The sequence below is a fragment of the Euprymna scolopes genome, chromosome 16 (genome assembly GCF_053919585.1).
Source record: "Euprymna scolopes isolate OS-2025 chromosome 16, ASM5391958v1, whole genome shotgun sequence".
NCBI classification, from domain to species: Eukaryota; Metazoa; Mollusca; class Cephalopoda; order Sepiida; family Sepiolidae; genus Euprymna; species Euprymna scolopes.
In genome coordinates this window covers 134,406,673-134,431,834 of record NC_136497.1, presented here as the reverse complement: position 1 = coordinate 134,431,834, position 25,162 = coordinate 134,406,673, and the positions used below count along the sequence as shown (strand labels likewise).

Genomic DNA, 25,162 nt, shown 5'->3' with positions numbered 1-25,162 from the left:
TAATATCTAACCTAAATAAACTTCACCATGGCCGATATTCTTCAGTGTGTCAAACAGGGAAATGTATTAAAAAAACACCTTGGGAATGAGTTGTTAAAAAAGAAGGCAAAATGAATGTGTCGAAATGTCAAAAATAATCTGTATATCTGGAGGTGGTACAGGTACATATGTAAATTTGAAATTTCATGTAACACCAGATGTAGCTGATCTAAAATCATTTGAGAATTGAATGAAACTTGACTCATTACCTATTCTTTTCTCTGGATGTTGAATATTACTAATAACTTGTGAAGTGAAATTCAAGCTGTGGGTTTAGTTAGGTGAAAGTTTATCCAGATAAGCATCAGATGTGGATATCAGCAGACAAAAATCACAAATTCATCACTGCTTCATTTAATATCATAGAGGGTCCAATTTATTGAATCATTCCTTTTGAAAAAGTTGATTCATTCATGATTCATTGAAGATGATATCTGGAAATGAGGGAACAGCTTTTTTTTTTTTATTGTTTTCAGGATCGAATTATTTATTTACTAGCGGGGGTACCCAGCGTTGCCCGAGTGTTTGTTTCCGGGACGGGGGGGGGGAGTTTTAAAAAATGTTATGGTAGGTAAGTAGGAAGGATCAAACCCGGAGTCATGAGTAAAAGTAGGAAAATAAAGTGTGAAAAAAAAACAAAAAAAAAAACATCTGCAACGTTAACAGTTCGGCCACCAAGAAAAGTCCATTCCAGTTGTTTAGGAAAAAAAAAAAAAAAAACGACTACGGTAGGTCGGCGTGAACGTGAAAATATAATGTGAATTGTCCAGCACGCTAACCACTATGCCACAGAGCACTGCAGCTTAGTTTAGTGATTTTAAATAACTTCACATGAAAGAACTACGAAGCCAAACCGGTGTTCTCTTCTCAACTGTTCCTTGTGAACGATCCCCAAACGGTGTTAAGTGGTGGCAGGGGGAGGAGGAATTTATTAGAGAGAAAATATTTTACCACTTCCATTGATCTTAACCGATTTTGGCCGTGACTTCTCAGCAGAAAAAGTATAGAAATCTAAGATTATCGAGGAATTTGAGAAATAATAAGCCTATAACACACCTCAGATATTGTTCTGCCGTTTGTGCATATTATATTTGCATGAAATATCTTGATTTTTAATCCTATTAATGTCAAAATCAGACGGGAAAAAATGAGTTCATTTTATTTATATAGAGATTTGCAGACTTCATTATTTTTGTTTCACAACGTTTCGGCCAACTATTCCTCTGGCCTTAAAATGTGTATGATAAGGATTTTTGTAACTTTAAATGTATATTATAACTAAAACTTTCAAACCTACATCAACTTTTCATGCGTGAAATCTCAAACAATCTTACTATTTATAATTAAAAAAAAAAATTAATCAATGTCACTTTTGAATAATGAATAATTATAAAATATTTTTAGAAATCAAACGCTAATAATTTTTTCTACAGAAGGCCAATGACACAGTAATATGTTCACACATCATTGATAAAAATCGTAGCATTACTCGTTTCTTTTGTCATAACAAAAATATAATTTCTAAACGAAGTAATTGAAGCAATTATGATTTCTTTGTTTTACAATCTGTTAATATCAAATAAAAATGTGACACTTAGTTTATGTCCATACAAAAATTTTGTATAGAAAATTAATTTCCAATAAAGTAAATGAAAAGATTTAGTTAAGATTAAAAAAAAGCTTTTTTTTATGAATTAAATACTGATATTACATTTTTCGACTAAAAATTACGATATTGAAAAATAATATTAAAGCAAATTCTGTAGAGTTAACAGGTTCTATATCAAAGCAGAAGTTGTTTTAGGTGTCGTCTGTGTAATATACTGGCCAGAATTACTTCCCTTACACCACCTATTCTAATGCGACTAATTATGTCCCTTTAAAACCAAAGATCATGGCTGTTTTCTGGTGTATTGAGTGTAAATAAACAGAGTGTGGGAACAGCCATTTTGCTGTGATCTACCCACTCCTTGTTTTGTTACCATGTTAATTCAGTCCTGTGTGTTACAACAAGTATACATTAGTTGGTGACGAAGTATGAATAATGTGGAGTAATAATACGAAACCAATAAAAAACAAAAAAAAACGATGAAAAAAAATGGTGAAAACCCACAACCCAACGGACCAGAGTAAAAATTGCTGCATCAGAGTTACTCCCCTTACACCACTAATTCTAATGTGACTAATTATAGTCCTTTACAACCAGAAGGCCTAGCCAGTTTTTTCCGGTGTTTTATTATTGTAAATAAATGGGCTAGGCGCAGCCATTTAAGAGGCGATCTAAATGCTCTATGATATAACCAGAAGAATTTGGCTTCATGTGTTTTATTCATGCTGTGGGTTCTAGTAAGAACACATTAATTGGCGACGAAGCACAGATAATGTGGAGGAACAGTGTGAAACCAATTTAAACAAAAGATAAAAGGAATCACAGGAAAGTGCCGTGTCAGCAAAGAATAAAGAAAATGGCATTGCTAGGCACAATTGAAGAATTACGCAGTGCAGAAGAGGAATGGCTGCATTATATTGAAAGGGAAAAGTTATTTTTTGCTGTCAATGATGTACTGAGTGTATTATTGTAGTAATCATTAGTATTGAGGGTTTTGATAGAGTGTCTTACTTAAGGGGACGGTTTGTCAGGAGTTTGTTTATGTTGGACTTGAAGACGTCCAAGTTGTAGACAGGTGGGAAACAGGCAAGCGGCAGAGAGTTCCACTGGTGTGCAGTTCTAAGAAAGAAGCTTTGCTAATGGAATCTACATTTGACTCTGATTTTTGGGTTTATCTCCAGCCGCTTTATATTGGATACTATGCTGACGTTTCATACTGCCCGGTACCGTCAATGATGCACTGAGTGAATGTAAGAAACATGCAATTCTTGATCAGTTATTGGTGCCAAACATTATACTATCTTTAGAGGTTTAACTGAAAACAAGCGTAAGCAGAAAACGTTTGAAGAACTGTGTACTCTAAGGAAGAGACACATCAATCCGGCCCCCAACAAGATACATGAACATTTTTTGTTCAACATGAGGGACAAACAAGAAGCTGAGTCCATCAGTGAATATGTGGCTGCACTGTGAAAAATGTCAGAGAATTTCAACATCAAAGAAAAAGTAAATAAACACATATGCATTTGTTTAGGATGAGAAGATTCAGGAGTGCTTGCTTGGCAAAAAGTTGCTGACATTAGACAAGGCTATTAAAATAGCAGTGTCCATGGAATCTGCAAGGAAATATTCCAAGTTAATGCTAGGAGCATTGATGAGTGAAAATGAAATGTCTTTCCACAGATTACTATTGAAAACAAAATGTTATCGTCATGAAAGCACTGCCCACCTGGCAGAAAAGTGCCAGTTTAAAAACAAGGAATGTTTTAAATGTAGGTAGATCACACATACTTGTTGGAAATGTAGACAAAAAGAGAGCAGGCTGTCTGGTTCAACAATACATGGGGAAGGAAAGAATGGTGATAACAATGTGGAGAAGAATTGCTGCACAGAAGAAATGGAAATAAATATGAAAAACTAGATTTGAACACAGTTGCTATACTAGTGGAACTACTAAGTAAAGGTGGTAATGGAAATGGACACAGGGGCCTCATGCTCAGTAATAAGACACACATAGGGACTGTATGGATGAAGGCCCTTGCTCACAGTGGTGTGGTGGCCAAATCTAGATGCTGATATTGAGAAAACTAAAAAAGCTTGTGGAACTTGCATGCTTAATCAAAGTAACCCTAGCAAGGCTCCCATTTATGGATAGGAATATTCAAGTTCCCCAATGGGAAAGAATCCACATATATTATACGGGTCCATTTTTGGGACACATGCTTTTGATAGTAGTTTTGATAGTGGGCAGAAATATGCATGATGAAAACATCTGCGATGGTTAAAATTAAGAAAATGAGAGGGATCTTCATAACACTACTGGTATTGATCGTGAGCGATAATGGTCCCTGCTTTACGAGTCAAGATATCAAAGCATTCATAAATACCAATGGAATTCAGCACATTTTCACAGCTCCTTACCCGTCCTCAGGTGTACACACATTCAAAAAAGTGCTTAAAAGGATAGAAACAGACCACAAAGCAATACTCAAAACCAAGGTGAACAGATTTTTATTCACCATTTATAACTCCCAACTCATTAACTGGAGTTTCTCTAGCTGAGCTGATGTTCAAACGCCATTTCATTTGGTAAAGCCGGATATTTACAAAGCTCTGAACAATGAAAAATAAAATGGAAAGAGGGAGCAAAGCAATGGTACCATTTCATGAATTTAGAGTAGCCAATCATGTACTTTTGCGGAATTATGGATCGGCTCAATGATAGATTGAAGGTACCATTACCAGATAGATGGAACCAGTGAATTTTTAAGTGGAGACCGATGAAAGGATAGTAAGGAGACATGCGGACTAGCTAGTGAAACTCCCATCAGTGGCAGCAGAGGAATTGACGCATGAGATACCGACAGATAATGCTGCAAAGAATCTTGAGAATTCCAGCACACCTGAAGTTTCTGAGGAAAGTTTAGTACCCAAGAGCAGATATATGGATGAAGCTGCAGGGACTCCAGCAGTGGTGGAAAAAGCAGTATCATCACCCACTCACAGGTTAGTATGTAATCTGATACCACCCATAAAATTGAATGATTGTTTATGATTCCAAGTAAGATTGAATGAATGTAATAATATATTGGGTAGTGTTACTTTCCTTAAACCACTAATTCTAATGGGACTAATTATGGCTCTTTATAACCAGATAGCATAGCTGTTTTCTGAGTGTAAATAAACGGAGTGTGAGAACGGCCATTTTTGTGCAATCTTAACACTCAACTTGTTTTGTAACAATGTTAATTCAGTCTTGTGTGTTTTTATTCATGCTAAGTGTTATAGCAGGTACATATTAGTCTGCTTAAAATATGATTTTTTTTTCTTGATACTCTATCTATATGAAGTAAATAAAAGGTTTCGCTCAAAATTCTATCCAAATTCCTGAGTTAGATAGAAACATTCCTGAGTTCGACAAGATACACCTGAAGAATGTTGGAGGTTACATCAACGGAAACGTTGTGAAAATCACACTCAAGATGAGCACAGTAGTCTGATAAATAATATGTTTAAGGATTTACTTAAGATTTAAAAAAAAAGGATAGTTTTAGGAATTAAAAATGGATATTTCCTAGAAAAAAGAGGAATTTAATAATTTTCATTAAAAATAATTTAAATATTACTTTTCTGGGCTAAAATTGCGATATTTAAAAATAATATTAAAGGAAACTGTCAATTAACAGGTTTTGTATCAACGCGGAAGTTAATTGTTTTATGTGTTGTCTGCTTAAAATATGATTTTTTTTCTGGATATTCTCTGTATATGTTTTTTTTCATAATATTTCAAGCCAAAGATAAGACTTTTAATGTTACATTTCACTTAAATAATGATTAAACAAAAACTTTAAAAAGATATAATATATATATTTGTACTAAGTTTTTTTTCTTATATTTTTAATGTTTTAAAAGCCCTGTGTTTTGTTTATAAGGTTTGGTTAGTTTGTGATGTTCAAATCAAATTTCTTCCATTTTATTCAGTGTAAAATAATTTTGTTATACGATTTAAATCCTGATCCTTTCTCTTCAATAGAGAGTAAAAAATTACGATGAATTAATTTCATTTTTGTTATGGCTGTCGAAAATTAGTGCCATACCTAATAATAATACTAAAAATTAGGTACATGCAAAATGAATACCGATTCCCAAAATGTATAAATATTTGGACCCCTTGCTTTACTAAAAAATTCATCAGAAATCAGGAAATTAACCAATTTAAATGAAATTTTATGTATTTATTAAATAATGATCATGAAATGTAAAGAACGCATTATATTTATTTAAATCTTAGTTGAAATGTATTGTTTTGTTTAAACAAAAAATACATTTACTAAAAAAATACATTTACTAAATTTATGGTTTTCCATAGTAGCATGAATTTATTTTTGTATTTTTTATGAAAATAAAGCAACGTAAATTAAAACAATTAAAAAATATCTTTAGATGAAGCTTATGAAAAAGCCCCTAAATTTGCATTAATGAATTCGATATAACTAGAAAAAAGTTAATTTATCGAACTACTTATATTATCATTGAATTAAGCATTGTTTATTTAACAATTTTACGAAAAAAAAAAAATTATAATTGCTAAAAATATTTCTACTTTATTTTAGACTACAGATTTTGCATGAATTTTATATGTATGATTCTAATAATAATATCTAATGAGAGGAGTTCTTGTTATTAATAGTTAATGTCTTTTTTCAGTTTCAGAAATGATTCTAATATTTTCCTTGCTTGAATGAATGTGAAACTTTCGGCATAACATAATTTTTATACAATCTTGAAAAAAAAAACTTTTTACTTTAAAAACAGAAACATAACAAATTAAATTAAAAAATGGTAAAAATTATACAAATGTTCACGATAAGAATGTATAGATGCATGGCTGGGGAAAAATGTTAGAAATTCTGCAGAAATAAGCAGGCACCTCATTGGTTGGTTTGACTGCCCACAGTTTTGTTTGGATTAATCAGAGGGGTCCTTGTTATTTATAGTTAATCAGTGCCTTTTTTCAGTTTCAGAAAAAAATGGTCGTCGAGGAAGACGTGAAACTCATTCTCCTTATTTTTGAGGCATGGAGCCTCGAGTCCTTTTGTCTCTCTTAAACATAATAGCCCTGATGTGAAGCGAAATTTGAAAACACTTATGCTCGATGTTGGGCAAAATATATCATCATTGGCACTTATGCTGCTTCTTCAGGCACGATTTTCTTCTTATTATTAATGTCTCTCCGAGATGATTATAAAAGTCTACAGTTTGACTCCCCATTGTCTGCAGTCCAGAGGCAATTCACCATGAACTCCAGAGACGACTACTTTAATTCATCCTGGAAGGCATCACTTCAAAACCTTTGACCAGCTGCAATTATTCTCCGAACAACATGGAGAACAATATCCTGCAACCACCAAAGAAATCCATGAACTGTTACCTGTTACGGGTGTTACTCACTCTATCGAGCAGATAGCTAAAGATGGCGCATCATCTTAATTTAATAAAGTTTCTGTTGAAATTTAAAGAGCAAACCAATGTGGGAATTATCAGAAAAAAAGAAGACCAGCACCCCCTACCATCTTTTAACTAGCTGACATCATTTCAGACAGCCTTTTGACTTTCTGACATTTTGAGCTTCCGTAAAATCGATGTGACCATGACATCATTTTGTTTTGGTTGAACAAAGCAAGAACCTATCGCTTTGGGGGGGGGGGGCTTATTAAGCTATTTTTGTACAAAGAAGGTGTTTTTTTTTTGTTTTTTTAATTCAATATCTTAGGACTTTACTAATTATCTTTAAAATAGAACCAGAAAACTAATATTTATCTTTCAAAGGATTTTTACAATGTATTTATTTAACTTCAAAAATTTGTTAGCTTGGCAAGTTGCCGTGGAAAGATTTTTCATTACAACTATTTTTTTTTTCCACGTGTTTCATTTTGGAAATTAACTTTAGGGTTTAATCTTTTGAATACAATCAAAAAGTACTCGGAAACCTACAAAAAAAAAATTATGATAAACCAGCTTTCAAAACTATGCCCATATCTTTAGTCTGACATTTTTGCCCGTACCTACAAATAATTTTCTAAAATGTGATAAATTCGTTCAGTTAAAGTATCTGTTGGAAAATGTTTCGTTGGGGACACTAAATCAGCTATCACCGTTTAGAAAACAAGTGAAGTAATGCAACAATGAAATGCCTAGAGAAATATGCCGCAATGTCAATTTTTCTGGTCTTTTCTTTTTTTTGTTTGGAATAAGCGTGATTCTAAATAAGCACCGAAACTAAATTAAAAAAAAGCCAAACGGAAGTTTTATCTTTACTAATGCTTCCTTTATAAAAATAAAATATTTTTGTCTAAGTATTGAAAAGTCCATTAATTTTCTTTATTTTTTGTGATGCTTTAAAAATCAAGTGTTGAGTTCTTTGTTTACACGTACAATTGGAACGCTTACTCATTTTGGACATCTATATCTAAAAGAAAAGGAACCATAATGCTTCATTCGCGCCTCTGTAGTAAAAAAAAAGAACTTCCTTAAAATAATAAAATGCAAGTAATACTCACTTTTTGCTTTAAGATCTGTTTTCCAATGATTTATCTGCTTTCAAGGAAGAAACGATTTTTTGAAGTTACTTTGTTTATGAGTTGAAGTCTAAATCAAAGATGGTGACCGGAAATACAGGTTCACAGAAAATTAAAGAAGAAAAGAAGTAAAGAAATTAGCCATTTCGAAAGAGCGATTTCGGTAAACTTTTACTCGGTTTCCACCTTACCATTTTCTTAAAATTAAAGTGACAATTTTAAAAGGTTTTTAAGTATGCTGAAAACGAATATCGAATTTAAATTTTTCGCAAATGAATAGTTTTCCGGATATTAATCAATGTAATTCCCTATGTTTTAAGTGGTTGCCATTGTTGAATGTGCAAGCGCGTATATTTTTGATACACGTGCTCTAAAAATATTTGTGCTCTAAAAATATGCGCACACTTGCATATACAACAATGGCCATCGTTTATAACAAAAAATGACACTGCTTAATATCCAGGAAACTACTTATTAATGGACATTTAAAATGTGATATTCGTTTTTAGCATACCTGAAAACATACACGTCATTTTAAAGGAAAACGTTAAGGTGGAAACCAAGTAAAAATTTACCGCGATTTCTTTGATGAAATTCTAAAATTACCATGTATTTATCTCAGTATATGTTTTTATAAATAAATCGAAGGAAAATAATAATTATTTTTAAAAATGTTATCTTAACAATTACTATTTTTACTTCACTTCCGGTTGCTTCTCTCCAAGTTAAAAGTGTTTCTTTTTTTTTTTAATTTTTTCCTTAAATAATGACGTTATTATTTACGTAGGACAGCCCTTTTAACATGAAAGGGGGAATGGCTTCCTTTATCTATCCTGTATTTGGTAATGTTACTTAATCTAGTATTACGTTGATTGCAAGAAAATAATTCTCTATGGCCATTAAAAAGTTTTTTGTTTTTTCTTTTGTTAAATATTATCACATGAAGAGTTTTTTTTAGTTAAAATTCGTTATTTTAAGTATCTAAACTCGAGAAATACACGATTTAAATATGTAAACATTGCTTAAAAACTAACCAAACGAAAGACAAAATGGCGTTACTGAAACGGAAACCGAAACGGGCAAAAATTGAAAATTTAAAGTAATAAGGAAAACTGAAGTCACACTTTGAGAAACAGCTATGAAAAATATTTATTTTACAAACACTATTGTGTAATCGGAAAACAATAACATACACAAACAATTAAGAATCTTTCGTTTTATTTTGCAGTTCAGATCATGCCGTTCCGTCTTTTACATCGAGAAGGTCAAGGCTTTCTGCTTTATGTTGGTTAGTTTTCAATGAATGTTTACATATTTTAGATCGTGTATTTCTCGAGTTTAGATGCTATCCTCAGGGGAATTAAATGAGAATTTGCTAAGAATTTTAAAGCCATGACTTTTTATTCGACAGTTTAAAAGCTTTACGTATTTCGTTTTTTTTTTTTTTTTTTTTTTTTGTAAACAAAGCAATTTTAATCGTTTGTTAATAGTTACTTAGTAACTCTTCAAAAACCTTTAAATTGTTGAATAAAATTCTTAGCAAATTCTCATATAATTAAAAGATTGAAAGTTTTGGGGGCTTTTTATTCCTTGGCCTTTGGGCTGAGATCCCATAATTCTTGTTTATTACTTATTTGTCGTGTTATTTGACCAAGAAAAAAATTGGAGTTTTTTTTTAATTTTAATTTTATTATTATTTCGTTGTTTATTTATTCCATTTTTAGTACGCATGGAAAAAATAAAAGGATTAATAATTTTATTTTATTTTACTAAAAAAGATAATGAAATAGTAATTCTTTCTTACTAAAATAATAACGAGGTAAATCCATCTTTCTAATAAAAATAAAGTTCGCTTCATTTTGTTTTCGAGTTTCTGATTCAATGTTTAAGTTTGATGGACAGGGGGCGATTTTTTAGTGGTGATTTGGCTGGGGTATTTCAATATCGATATTTACTCCCATTGGTGAGTTTACCTTGTATTTTCACCTAACAATTCTGAAGGGGAAGTAACTTGAATAGTCCAAAGGGTGTGCATATGGCTGTCTTAGGAATGTCTTCCTCAGCGATGGGAATCTGATTGTACACACGGACTAAATCAATTCGGGAGAAAACAGTTGATCCGGATAAGGAAGCTGAGAAGTCATGCAGGTGTGAAATAGGGTATCTGTCTGGAACAGTCACTGCATTCAGAGCACGGTAGTCTCCACAGGGTCTCCAGTCTCTCTCCGATTTCTTAGGTACCATGTGGAGTGGAGATGACTATGGGCTGCTTGAAGGCCATATTATTCCAAGGTCCATTATGTGTTGAAATTCTGAGTGGGCTAGGGCCAACTTTTCTGGGCACAATTGTCGAGGCTTGGCATGTACGGGAGCACCACAGGTTGTAATGTGATGTCACATTCTCCAGGTGGGAAAAGGGTTGGATGAACTCAGGAAATTGGTTCAACAAATCTGCAAAAATTGCATTTGATGGGCTTGCTGTGTGGATGCTTAGTGTATCACAGGAAAGCATACCGCAGTGAATGGAAAGAGATGTAACTGTGTCAGTTAAACAACGTTTTCTTAGATCAACGGAAAGTTGAAAATGGGAAAGAAAATCAGCACCAAGAATGGATGTTTTCACATCGGCGATGATGAATATCCATGGAATACGACGTCTAAGATCAAGGTCCAAAGTGAGGGATGAGGTATCGTAGGTTCTGATAGAACTGCCATTCGCAGCTTGCAGTGAAAATGGGTCTGCTGTTGTATCATTATATTGTGTAGGAATTACACTAACAGCAGCGCCAGTATCGACGAGGAACTTTCGACGAGTGTCGAAAATATATAGTAGGCAACACGCAATAATTTGGTAGGCACGTAAGGACGTGTGATAGTGGCTTGTACGTGTTGACCTCTGTGGAAGTGTGCACAAATAGAGGTTATAGTTCATATTTTACATGAGCGATATATAGCTAAATTATAACAGTCTTGGATTGTTCATACTGTATTAGCTCTACGTGTAAGCATCTTACAGGTAACAATGTTTATACAAAAAATATGCATTTCTGTTTGCTGCTCTTCGAGTGCATAGTTATGAAGCGTGTGGGTTTATATGTGTGCACTGCTTGGTGTCAAGCAAAAAAGAGGGAGAAAAGAAGGGAAACGGAAGGCTATGTCAGAGGTCACAGGAAATGCATGTGTATCAAAGTTATGTGATGTTTGCATGTGTGTGCTACTGCACACAGCTTGTTCTGTGTCTGTGTGTTTGATCTAGACAAAGCAAATTATTGGTAGGTATAAACGGCTCACTATAAATGAAAACAATTAAAACCGAGGGAGCAAACGGAAATGAAGTGAAAACTGAAGTGTTAACTGTTGGTATTTACTTAAGAAATCATAGCTGAATGATAAAGCGATCGAGTGAATAACGAAAAAATATTGAATTTCAAGTAACACAACTGATACCTTAGCAGTACTATTTGAGACCTTGTCATGTCTCAAATAGTAATATATCAAAAAACTATCAAAAACGATAAGGAAAAAAGACTTGGTTTCAAAATCTTCCGATTTGAATGGGAGAGTTAACAGAGGAGGTAATTAATTTTTCAATTTCTCACAAATTTAATCAGTTATTTTTTTTCATAAATAAAAAAAATCAAACAGTTAAAAAGTTATTTAAAAAAATCAAATTATGTATATATGTTATGCTTATTTTTTGTTTTCTGAATAAATTCTTTGTTTTTTACCGAGTTACTTCCCCTTTTTGTTACCTGACCCAATATGTCTGACTAAGCATGTAATCTTATCAAACTGTTTTTACTCTTTTTACTGAACTGTTTTTCATGAATAATTTTTTCTACCTTATCGTTTTCCACATTTTTTTATATATTACTATTTTCGACATGACGATTACGTAGGTACCATTTGTTTTACTTGAAATTCAATATTTTTTTGTTATTATAATATAAAAGCATCAGCGAGTATAACAACTTTATTTATGAGAACATACTAGGTCGATAAGAGTTACATCTGGTTCCAGGCAATCCGAGGCAAATAGTATCTACGGTACTATAATAGCCCTTGTTTAGTTTTATGTGTATATTTGTTGTCTCCTTTGTCTTTGATTCATAACGTGTGATGGTATTATGATCTATGGGATAAGAGCAGTCATTATGCCACATGGGTGTTCTTATAGTTCTGCCCGATTTAGTTTGAAGTGGGCCACGTTTGTTTTTTATCTAGTTTAGTTCTGGTAATGTTGGGTTTGGTGATTTTGTCTCAACATCAATCTGCCTTGGTCCTATCGTGTCCTGCATGATGCCAATTTTAAGGATACCAAAGTGAACATTTTCCTCACTAGAATTGGCATGGTGTACAAATGGATGTGATTGCCACAGACTAGTTCCATTGAGTGACTCTTCTATGTAGCTTCTAGATCCTTTGTAATTCTTGATAATGGTTTCAGGGTGCCATGTATTGTCAAGTTTATTTAGTAACTATACACACTGACCTGAAAATAATAGTGATAATTTTATGGTTCCGCTATAAAGGTCATGATGAGTTTTCACGCTTGAAGTAGAAGGGGTAGGGATAGGGTTTTGAATGGTGACATGGGGAAAGGGTGGATTGTTCATTCATTATAGCATGCAAGTTTTCGAATAGCGCATTCTGAACATGTTGGCTGTCATTCCTTTCATAAATGCCTTCTTCAGCTAACTCGTTTTTCTGTGCAATCCTTTCTCTTTGGGGTACGGATTTGTCAGGCTGTATATGGAACTGAAGGTGAGCATCAGCTGCATGTAGTCTGATGGTGACCTGGGAAGGTGTGTTTTGACTCAGGCGTTTTGCGCAGGAATCACTTGTTTTTGGCAGTATAGTTGTCCATCTCTTGCCTCTACTTCATATGACCTGCCAATCATTTGTTTTCAAACTGTTGCTTTCCTTCACTCCTGTGAAGGGATTGCATGGCTGGACTCACACATTGCCACTGATTGTTGAATCTTTCCCTGTCTCATGGTGTCTGAGCCTCCTTTCCTGTTTCCATGCTTCATAAATTGAGTGTGGGCAAATATGCTTAAGTTTTAATTCAACAGTTGGCACTATTAACCTTGCTCTTCTATCAGAGTCTTTGTGCTGGGCTGGTGTTTAGCCCTTAGGTTGACGTGTTGTGTAGGTTCAACAGCCATAAAACGGAATCTTCTTCTGATGCTTTTAGAAGACGTGTTTGGTTATTTTTACTGCTGCTTCGGCAGTACCATTTGCTTGGCTATTGTCTGGTGATATTGTTTCATGTTTGAACAGCCATTTTCTGAATGTGTGCAATGAGAATTGAGGACCATTGTCGAACGTCAGTACGTTTGGAATTCCATGGTGTTGCAAAATGTGCTTTCATGCATTCATTCTGATGTGGGTGCACCCAGTTTGTCAATTTCAAAGAAATCGCTATGTCTGTCCACTGTGATCAGCTAGTTGTTTCATCCCCATGATAAATCTGCTGTTACTTATTACCTAGGTCTTTCCAACACTGGTGCTATGATTTGTGCTTCTACGGGCTGGTGATCTGCATAGGTTGCACTGGTGTCACAGGTTTCGATGTAATGTCTAATCTCATTAGAATTTTTGGCTAAAATATGAGATCCCTCACTCTTTGCAGACATGTATTCATTCCTAAGTGTCTGATATGTGCCTTTTGTTTTATCTTGGCCTGCATAGCATGCGGTTGGACTATTTTCTGTCCTTGCAGTATTGTCCATTTTGGACAAAGTTCATCTCTGTATTTAAGAACAGTTTGGTCGAATTGGGCAGGCTTTTCTTATCATCTGGCCACCCTTTAACAATTACTTCTGCCAGTGCTTTCATGTTTGAGTCTTCAATTGTCTTTTGGGCAAATCTTTGTGAGCCTACTGTCTTGTATTGGTTGGATTGTCAGATTATTTACTGGCGTTATTTCTTCCAAGTTTGGCTTGTTTGTTCGTGCTGGTAACAGTGTATCTATCAATGGGATATCTTTCCCCAGCTCATATTTAGGTATGTAGTTTTTATTGTTGGACCCGTAGCAGGAGGCTCTGTAACCATTTTGGTGCCGTTGATAGGGGCTTTTTGCTGATTGAGAGAGGGGGCTTGTGGTCAGTCAAAACTACCACTTCTCTTTCATGAGTATAGTGGTGAAATTTTTCTAGGCCATATACAACTGCCAGCATCTTCCTCTCAATTTTTGCATATCTTTGGTCAGCATCTGATAGTGATTTACTTGCAAATTCAACTGGTTTGCCAATCTGTGTTAGTACTGCTCCTAACCCATATTCACATGCGGTCATATGGGTGAGTTTGTGATTGCCTCTTTTACAGAGTTAAAAGCTGCTTGTTGGGAATCTGACCATGCCCATGGAACATCTTTCTTGGTCAGGATCTGGAGGCGTTTTGTCATTGTTGCCAGATTTGGAATAAATTTTCCTATATAGTTTGTCATGCCTAGGAATCTATGGAGAGCTCCAATGTTTCCTAATGCTGGCATATCAGTCATAGCTCTCACTTTTTCTGGGTCGACTCCAATGCCATCTTTGGTGATGCGATGCCCCATGAGAGTGATTGTGTTTAGCCTAGTCTCTAGTTTTTCTGGGTTCACTTACCCTCATTATCTGGGCTGTATCTCATCCTATTCTTTGACTGTGAGTTGAGGCTATTTTACCACTCTGCATATGTCTACACTCTTCTGTAGAGTGATGTTCTGTATTTTAAGCAATTCTTGATTGATTAACTGGTCACAGATACCTTCTATAATATGGTTTCGCAGAAGTGAGTCACTGTCTCGAGTGCAGAAGTTGCACATCTTCGGCAATACTCTTAGATCATTGCAAAACTTGTAAAAGACCTCTCTCTCGCCGTTTCCTCTGATGGAATGCAAATCTCTCAGATGTTTCATTGAGAATTCCGAAAAAAAAAACTCCTGCAGTGCTTGTAGTATGTCCTCCACAGTGGGCTCAGTGCATGCCTTTGTATATTTTATAGCATCATCGACCAGGCAGTTTTCAAGCTAACAACTTGAATTTCTTGTGGTTTATGGTCCAGACCTGTCATTAATGAGTGGTTGGACCATCATTTATGAAAGATTTTACAGGAGTCTCCCTTATTCCCATAAAACATGAATCATTCTGGGGTTGTGATGTGTAAGACAGACATATCATAAGTCAAGGAAACTGTATTAGTTGCAGTAGCAATATTTTCTTTGGCAGACATTGCCGAGATACAAGCGTGTTCTGTTTCAGAAATTAATGCTGAGACAAAAAAATGTAAGCCAGTATCGCTTGTCACAGCAACCCAAAAATAATGACAATAGCAACAGACTGTAGGGATCAACAATGGGCATGAAGCGAGAGACATTAATATATCCACATGGGAGCGACCGGGTGTAAGAAGAAACAAAACATAACAGAAATTAAAACTGAAAGAAATACACGTTATTCTTGGATGATACTAATTTTGTAAACATGCTGCCACCATGTTACATTCATGGGTTAGTATCGGAATGAGGATGACACAGAGCTAAGTGAAACAGCAACTTTATTGAGCAGCCATCTTACGTCAAGTAAGTTTGCCTCCTTTCATAGGAGAGTTATCTAGGAAGAAGAGAGGGTTAGAGAGGAAAGTAATAGGTTTGGTAACACAACACTTTCCTGGTTTTGATCGGCTGGGTAAGGCAGTTGATACAAGTCTTCTAAAAAGTATTTCAGCCGGTGACAGCAGAGCAAACTGGATTTCAGTTCTTTCTTTTTTGAATTTTTTTTAATTGTTTATTTAATATGTCTTACATGCCTTTTGATAAGATGAGCTTGTGACGTGTCTGATGCTTAGAAATCGATAAAGATTTGTAAAACCTGTCCAGAGAACTGGAAACCACTTTCGTCTAGACAACCAAAAAATGAGGTATAGTATTGTTTTATCTGCCACTACTTTGCTGGTTATTAGTGTTAGCATTGCATCAAAGATTGGGTATTTGCATACCTGTTTACCAAGAGCAGGAATTGCTGGTAATCAATCTCAAATAAGTCTGATGCGCTGAACTCCCAAAAATGAGATGGCACATCATATCAGTTGGTATTCCTGGCAAATGTTCAGGACTTGCACATGCTTTCAATATCTTTGTTGATATTTGCCCGGTACATGCCTTCAATGCTTTCTCTTGCAAGTCATAGTGTTTTCTCTATGCCTTGATGCACTTGGTTGAGCTTGTATGAGATGCCTTCCCTGATGGAATCCAGGATGAGTACCTGTTAGCCCTTGAACCAAATTCCAGATTCAATGACAAGTTCATTGTGGAAGGACCAATATGACTGGATCCCGGCAAGTAATTCATGAATATTAACTGGCCCTTGCTCATATATGATCTCCTTATTGAGATTCATAGTTGGGTCCTTTGCTGTTTCGTTTTGGAGCATTTTCTGTTTTTTGAATGAGAATTTGATGATTGAGATGGCCTGATCCTCATCAACATCAGTGTTAATGTTATCTACTATTTCACCTATCTTAATTACTTTGTCATTTTCGGAGTTGGGCAATCAAGTTAGGGTGTCGACAAGGATCATTTTACTACCCAGTCTGCATATTTCTCAATATATGTAGCCCTGGATCTTCAACAGAATTCACTATAGCCAATGTAGTGCTAGATACAAATGTTTAGCATATATTGTAACCAGTGATTTATGGTCTATAATGATGGAAAAACATTTCCGTAAAGGTAGGTATAGTATCGTTTAATACCATACATAATTGCTGACATCTCTTGTTCGATGTTGCTGAATCTCGTTTGTGTATCAGTTAATGTTTTGAATCCAAAAGCAACTGGTTGGGCATCTTGGATTAGTGTTACTCCGAAGCCATTCTGCGAGGCATCCACCTCCAGTGATGTGGATTTAGTATAATCGTACAGGGTGGAATGTCGAATCCTGCTGTCACACCCAGAGTCTGCCGATGGCTACCTGATCATCACATTCTTCAACACATGCAGGTACACTTTGGTGTTGACTTCAAGCTGACAGGCAGGTTCATGTCAAAGGAGAAGGAGAGCCAGTAAAAGGAGGGTACAAAATCGTAGTACTCCTTCTGAAGCCAAACCTGGGTCTCTTTGGACTTGTGGGCCGGCGTCTGCCAACAGCCACCTGATTTCACCAGGAGATCGCCACACTCTTCAGCACATCTACGTACACTTTGGTGTTGACTTTAAAACCGACTTCAAGGATGTGAGGTGGCATGATGTGGCCTTCACTTGAAACCACAACAAAAACCATAACTGTGAGTAATCCGATGTGCTGAGCTGTGCAATCAAGAGTTGAACCCTCCGGATTTGTATTTTGAGCGTGCTAGCAATGGTCCTGTTGTAATAACTTGGATAGGTAGAAAGCATGAGTTATACAGCAGTGCACCTTTGATCTCGCTCGTTGAATATTGTGCAGTTACAGACATTATAGAAGGCTCCTATCGCTCTTGGGATTTGTACACTAGTAGATGGTCTGCAACAAAAAAAGAAAACCGGTTTTCATCAAATGGAAATGGAATCATACGCCTTTTCTAGGGTGACAATTTTATCGTTTCATCTTGTAGTATGAAAGGGTAATTAGTAATAATTTTTTGAGCTGGTCATAACACTTTTAATGGTCAGAGTCCCAAATCCATGGTGATTGGAATTAAAGGAGACATTGATGCTTCCAGCATACTCATCCAAATGGAGTCCTGCAAGTTGTCAACAGTTCTGATTCTTCATCCAGGTTGATTGACCAGTATCCCATTGTCATTATAAAAATTGCTGTGACATTTTATTTTTCTTTATAAAAAATATTAAAATATTTACCTTATAATAACATGCATAATAAAATAATAATTAATAATATAATATGTATTATAATTAATAAATAATTATTAATTGTATAATAATAAAATAATTACTAATATGTGTTATAATAATGAATAACAAATTAACAATTAATAAATAATATAAAAATAATAAATTAAATAGAAATATATATAAAGGTTCTTATAAATTCATTTTAAGAACTATCTAGAAAGACTTTCGAGAGAATACAAAAGTGTTTTTTTTTTCAACCTAATAACAATCTAGAATAATCAGGAAATTCTGTATAAAAAGATGTGCCACTTCCAATCTAAACAGTTGTTAATCTATGATGCGTTTGAACTCTGGTAAGGCTTCTAGGACATCATTTCAGCCAAAAGAAACTTCAAAAAGCAAAACTAAAGAATTGAATTTTAGGTAAATACAAAGATTTCTCTATAATTTCTCATTTACCAACTAAAGAATTGAATTTCGGGTAAATACAAAAGATTCATTTATAAACATTTGATTTTTAAGGTAATAAGACTTTTTAAAGGTGCCCAAATGTATGGTTATTAACTTCAGCTTTTCATATGTCAAAAGTTATATGACTACAGGTCCTGGTACATCTACACACAACATAAAATATTGTATTTGTCTATTCTGAGTGTCTATACTGACATGGAAAGTTGGTGGTTCCAAAACACCAAATTCAGTTTCCTCTGTATGAGATGAGTTTCTGGTATGTTCTGCATTTCACATGAGGTGGTCAGATATTCAGGGTTATGTAGGCCTCATCATGTGTTCCCTGATTATACACCCATGCATTTAGCACTGATGGTTAGAGTGGAACTGCTGTAGGTACTCAATTTTGTCAGTACCAATATCGATATGGTCAAGGTTTTCCTTTTGTCTTCTGCACTGAGTTTGCGGAATGGTACCTGTGGTTGCAAGACTTGTACCTGTGTCTGCTTTTCTTTCTGTGTTCCCTTGATTTAGTCTTTCTGCAGCACCTCACCCAATGTCCTTTGCTACCACATGCCAAGCACACATCATTGTATGCTGGGCACTGTCTGGGTTTGTGGCTTGTATTGCACTTTCCACACATCCTGATTTGGTTAATGATATATTCTCTGTCAGCTGTTAACATTCCAAGCGGGTTCAGCCGCTCATTTCCAGAAGTAAGGGCTTCATATTTCTGGTCTTTGGTCAGTACGTTGGTTGTACTGTAGCCTTTTGGTTTGCTATAGAATTTGCTCCTGGCTGTGTCATATGATGTTGAGAATATGATAAACTCTATAAGTCATTTGCTCACCTCCTTATCTGTGAAGTCGCATTTATGTGCTAGCCTTCTGGCTCCTGTGATGAAGTCTAATGACTCATTTTACTTCTGGCAGTACTGCATAAGATGAAGTTTGTGGATCCTAAAATTGACATTCACTCTAAGCTGGATTTCAAAGAAGTTCCATAGGTACTCAAGTGACTTCTTTTGTGAGGCCACTAGCATTTAGACGTATTAGGCCATGATCCCCTATACCATGACATATTTTCCTAGATTGCTATGTTCCACCCACTATCTCTTCATCTTCTATATTTTAACTCATTTTTTGTTTGAAAAACGCCATGGCTTCACTCAGATCTGGGTCAGAGAAGTTCAGTATTGGCAAAAGTTGTGCCGTATTATTTAATTTATTTGAATGATACAACAATGGAAACAATGTTTACTTACAGTTTGCAATATGACACATTGTATATTTTTTTTACCACCTGGCATGATGCGTGCTGTTTTATTGTGTTTAGCTTTAGTTCATAGTAGGGTAGAAACAAAGGGAACCACTGCCACCATGAAGTGATTGTTGTTGGTATTTGGTTAAGAAATTAGAGCTGAACGACAAAGTGAGCATGATGACAACTTTATTTATGAGAGTGCGCTAGGCCAACAATGGCTGCATCCAATCTGAGATTAATAGTATCTGCGGTCTTATAACAGAAACAGTAACTGAAAGGGTTGCTATTTTTATGACCTAACACAGCATAGTTTACCCTCTAAAAAGAAACCAAAATTAAATTTTTTAGTTCATACGTTTCAATAGCCGTTAAAAATAATATAAAAGAAGTAATTAAAAAATAATAATGCAAATTTTTTTCTATATAAATTTAATGTAAAACAACCACCCACTTTTTGGCAATGTAACAGTTAACGAGGCCTGTAATCGTAAGCATTTTTTTCCAGTTTGGTGATAGTAAGGAGGAGAGATGAAGGATATGTGGGGGGGGGGGAGTCATAAATTCCAAACATTTTAAAAACATGCAGATACACTTCAATCATGGAGTGTGACTTTTACAACTTCACAATTTCCACTTTTTCTTATAAGATTTGCCTTAAAAAAGTCTTTAAATATTAATTATTATTTCCTGATATTTTCAAGTCTGTTAACACAAAAATCTAAGGTGGACCTGTACAATGCACACCCTTGTATTTTCTTTTCTTTTCATCTTCTTTCAATTTTTTTCAATGGATTATTATCGATTCGACACTACTCGGGCATATTATCCAAAAAAAAAAAAAAATTCAATATCTAAATATTTGTAAAGAGTGCACAAAAATTGAATGACCATGCACAAAAACAAATGTGGCGACCGGTAAAAACAATACGAAATACATTGGATAATAAAGGTTATAATATTATAACCATTAGATTAATAAATGAAAAATCTTTCATATAAGAGGGGTGTGCATGTTCTCATCGAGTGGTTCCAATATGGGGGATTGATTTATTAGAACTGTATTAGAAAAGACAAATGGAGGCGTGCTCACTGGTGGATATGTTAAGTTTCGGAAAATGAGTTCAAACTAAAAAAACTATACAAAATACTGTTGGGAACTCAATATATCAATATATGTCCGTTTGTGCCATGGTAACATATATTGAGTGGGTTTCTAACAGTATTTTGTATAAATTTTAGTTTGAATTCATTTTCCTAAATTTAACATATCCAACACGCCCGCCATTTGTCTTTTTCACATAGAGCAATAAAGATTATGTTTTTCGAACAGAATAAACTTTTTAAATTAAATAAAATCACTAAAAACTTATTCTGTTAGGTAGAAAAGTAACTTATCTTGCCTTTGATAACATTTATTTGTTATATATTTGTTTTGGCAGTCTTACAGTTAAGTCCCAGCAAAGTTTGACGACTCCAGAAGGATCACATCAGTATTTTACATCGGCAAATCATGAATATTACAAATTATTAGTTAAAAAAAAAATTTATTAAAGTTTAAATTAAAAAATTATATAATTAATATAAAAAATATTTTAATATTGGAAGTAAGCACTTGATTAAATAAAGTAAACGAACAAAATACACATTTTTATATATTTATAACTATTTATTTAACAGAAAAATGAAGCAATTTTTAGAAAGTGCATTTATTGTCTTAACAGAAAAATGAAGAAAATAAAATCTGAAGTAATGAACCAGAATCACGTAACAAAATATAAATTTATATATTGTCGATATTTCCTACCGACGAGTGGCGGGGGGAGAAAGAAAAGACATTTAGCTTGCAACGAAAAATTACCTCATTGCTTACAAGCAAATGTATTCTTGTAAATATAACGCGCTGTTAACAGTTGTCGTACCGGTCTGATAAATCTCTAACAACGACAAGAACAAACTACAACAACAACAACAAGCCTACAAAGGTGACTCTTTTTATAGTCTCAATCTCTCGTTCAGCGAGATTGAAACGAGACTGGAATGTCTATTTAAGCTATAAGGAATAGACATTCTATTTTCTTCATTAAAAAACACCAGGCTGGGCCGTTCACAGCCATGAGTGTCTTTCCCTTCCAACCGAGCCACCCTCGGTAAGTCAATCAATTTAATTATCACAATATACAAAATAAAACAACTTTGAAAATTAAACATTTCTTAAAAAGTGTATTGTTGTCCTATGCTTTTAATAACTCGTGGAAACGCATGTCCTTTCTCACGCCGTCTCCCCAACTGAAATGGAACAAATTTTCATATTTTTTTATATTAATTATATAATTTATTTTATATTAATTACATATTTTTTATTTTTATTTTAAAATTAATAATTCATAATATTCGTGATTTAACAGTGTAAAATACTGATGTGACCCTTCTAAAGTTGTCGAACTTTGCTGGGATTAACTGCAAGACTGCCTTTGTTTTTTGACAACCTTTTCGTATCTATGTGTATAATAAAACAAAGCCCTATTTTTCTACAAACATTGAAAATTTGGGTTTGTATTACTGTACACATAGATTCGAAAAAGTTGTCAAAAAACAAATATATAACAAACAAATGTTATCAAAGGCAAGATAAGTTACTTTTCTACCTAACTGGATATATTTTTTGTGTTTTTATTCAATGTAACATGTTTGTTCAGCTCGAAAAACATACAGTGTTTACCGATGTATGTATTCGAAAATTCAAGATGGCGTCTGACTCTCTCTTTAACACGGTAAGCTTCGGAAAAGGTGTTATAAATAAAAAAACTTGGCAAAATACGGTTAAAAAACCGCCGAATATATGTCAACCTATGTCACGGTAACATTTATTGAGCGAGTTTTAACAGTATTTTATCCAATTTTTTATTTATAACACCTTTTCTGAAATTTACCGTGTTAAAGAGAGAGTCAGACGCCATCTTGAATTTTCCAATACATCGGTAAACACTGTATGGTTTTCGAGCTGAATAAACATGTTACCTTGAATAAAAACACGAAAAATATATCCAGTTTGGTAGAAAAGTAACTTATCTTGCCTTTGATAACATTTATTTGTTATATATTTGTTTTTTAACAACTTTTTCGAATCTATATGTACAGTAATACAAACCCGAAAATTTCATTAGAATCAGTATTTTTCTTTATTTTTGTGATGTTTACAGAAAACCGATGTCTGTTAGTTCTTTATACAGAAAAATACATTATTTGGGAAACCTTTATCTAAATAGAAAAGAAAGTGAAATATGATGATTCGGTTGAGCCTCCGTTGTAAAAAAGAACCCTCAAAAGAAAAGGGGTTGAAATAATACTCACATTTTCTTTAACTTGCTTTCGAATGACTTGTTTTGATTATAAGAAAGAAACGATTATCAAAAAAAAATATTGTGTTAACGAATGGAATATTCAAGATGGCAACCGTCAAAAGAGGTTCGCAGAAAATTTCAGAGAACACATGATTAATCTTTTGGGTGGATATCATAACTATAACTATCATTTTATTTATCTAAAAATTTTCAGATTTTAATCGTCAAAATATAAAAGATGACAAACAACTTCTTTGAATTGATATTATGTTAAACATAGGTACGGGCAAAATGAACGACGATGCTCAAAATGTATAAACATTTTGACCCCTCCCTTTACTTAAAAAAAATCACCAAAAATCAGGAAACTAACCAATTTAATGAAATTTTCAGTATTTATCAAATAATGATCGCGGAATATAATGAACTAATTATTTTTTTGGTTATCCTGACGCTCCGCATTCTTTTGTTTACATCGGAAGTGACGTCACACAAATCTTATAATACGGATGGCTACAATTGTAAAAATAATTTGTTTTATTTTTCTTTCATTTTGAGCTCCTTTTTTCTCCCGTTTGTTTTTGTTTTCTACAATTAATAAACCAGTTTACAAGTAAAAAATAATTTGTTAGTAGCGAATTTAATTTTTTTCTCTCCCATTTGTTATATTGGTATTTGAGAGGAGAATCTAACATTTCTTTTCATTTTGAGAATTGTTTTAGTTTTTAATTACTAACACAGCGGAGAATTTAACTTTTTTTTCTTCTCCCATTTCTTATTTTGAGCGAAGAATTTATTTTATTTTCATTTTGAGCTCTTTTTCCGATCCGGCGTTACCTTTTATAGATACTCCTGCACTCTGCAGTTTTATAGAACTCCTGCACTTTACGACCCGAGCTTTTTTTAACACTATTATTTAGAAACCTATTATTTAACATGGGGAACGGAGTGTGTATTGTAACTATTCTGTACTTTCACCTAACAATTAAATTTAAAAAAAAATATCGTGAAACTTGAATTTAACTTGAAAATACTATTAAAAAATAACGCGGGTCGTAAAATGCAGAAGCACCCTTTTATAATATAAAAGTTTGGTAAACCTTTAAGAGTGGTAATTTTAAAAGAATTTTCGAGGGTGGAGTAATTCTTCATATTTACCTTTTTTTTAATTGAATTGTTAGGTGAAAGTACAGAAGTTACAATACACCCTCCCTTCCCCATGTTAAACAATAGGTTTCTAAATAATAGCGTTAAAAAATAGCTCGGGTCGTAAAGTGCAGGAGGACTGCAAGAGTACCTATAAAAGGTAACGCCGGATCGGAAAAAGAGCTCAAAATGAAAATAAAATAAATTCTTCACTCAAAATAAGAAATGGGAGAGAAAAAAAAAGTTAAATTCTCCGCTGTGTCTGTGTTAGTAATTAAAAACTAAAACAATTCTCAAAATGAAAAGAAATGTTAGATTCTCCGCTCAAATACCAATATAACAAATGGGAGAAAAAAAAAAAATAAATTCACTACTGTGTTGGTAATTAAAAAGTAAAACAAATTATTTTTTACTTGTAAACTGGTTCATTAATTGTAGAAAACAAAAACAAACGGGAGAAAAAAAAGGAGCTCAAAATGAAAGAAAAATAAAACAAATTATTTTTACAATTGTAGCCATCCGTATTATAAGATTTGTGTGCCGTCACTTCCAATGTAAACAAAGGAGTGCGGAGCGTCAGGATAACCGTAAATAAAAAACCGCAAGACTTTATGTTTGCTTTTTTTATATATATAAATAAAGCATCGTAATTTGTAACAATAAAAATAAAATAAAATAATTTTTATAGGAACATGACGAAAAAGGCCCCTAAATACATATTAATGAATTCTATATAACTCGAAGAAAAATTAAATTCTCGAAATACCGATATTACCATTGGTGCCCGGAAAACTCGTCCCGGGAAAACTCGTCTCCGGCAAAAAACGTACCCGGAAAACTCGTACCCGAAAAAATCCCCCCCTTTTTGCTAGGTAGGAAAACTGGTCCCTTATTGAATAAATATCGATGGAAAACA

General features: G+C 34.0%; 1 long non-coding RNA gene across 1 annotated transcript in view; it reads right to left on the bottom strand.

Moving 5' to 3' along the window:
* The window catches only part of LOC145296109 (uncharacterized), a 30,691-nt gene extending 7,481 nt beyond the window's left edge, over positions 1–23,210 (bottom strand). The window contains exon 1 of the long non-coding RNA XR_013869965.1: positions 23,111–23,210. This is a non-coding gene — a long non-coding RNA (uncharacterized LOC145296109). The remainder of the gene's footprint in view (positions 1–23,110) is intronic.
* Between the last annotated feature and the right edge of the window lie 1,952 nt (positions 23,211–25,162).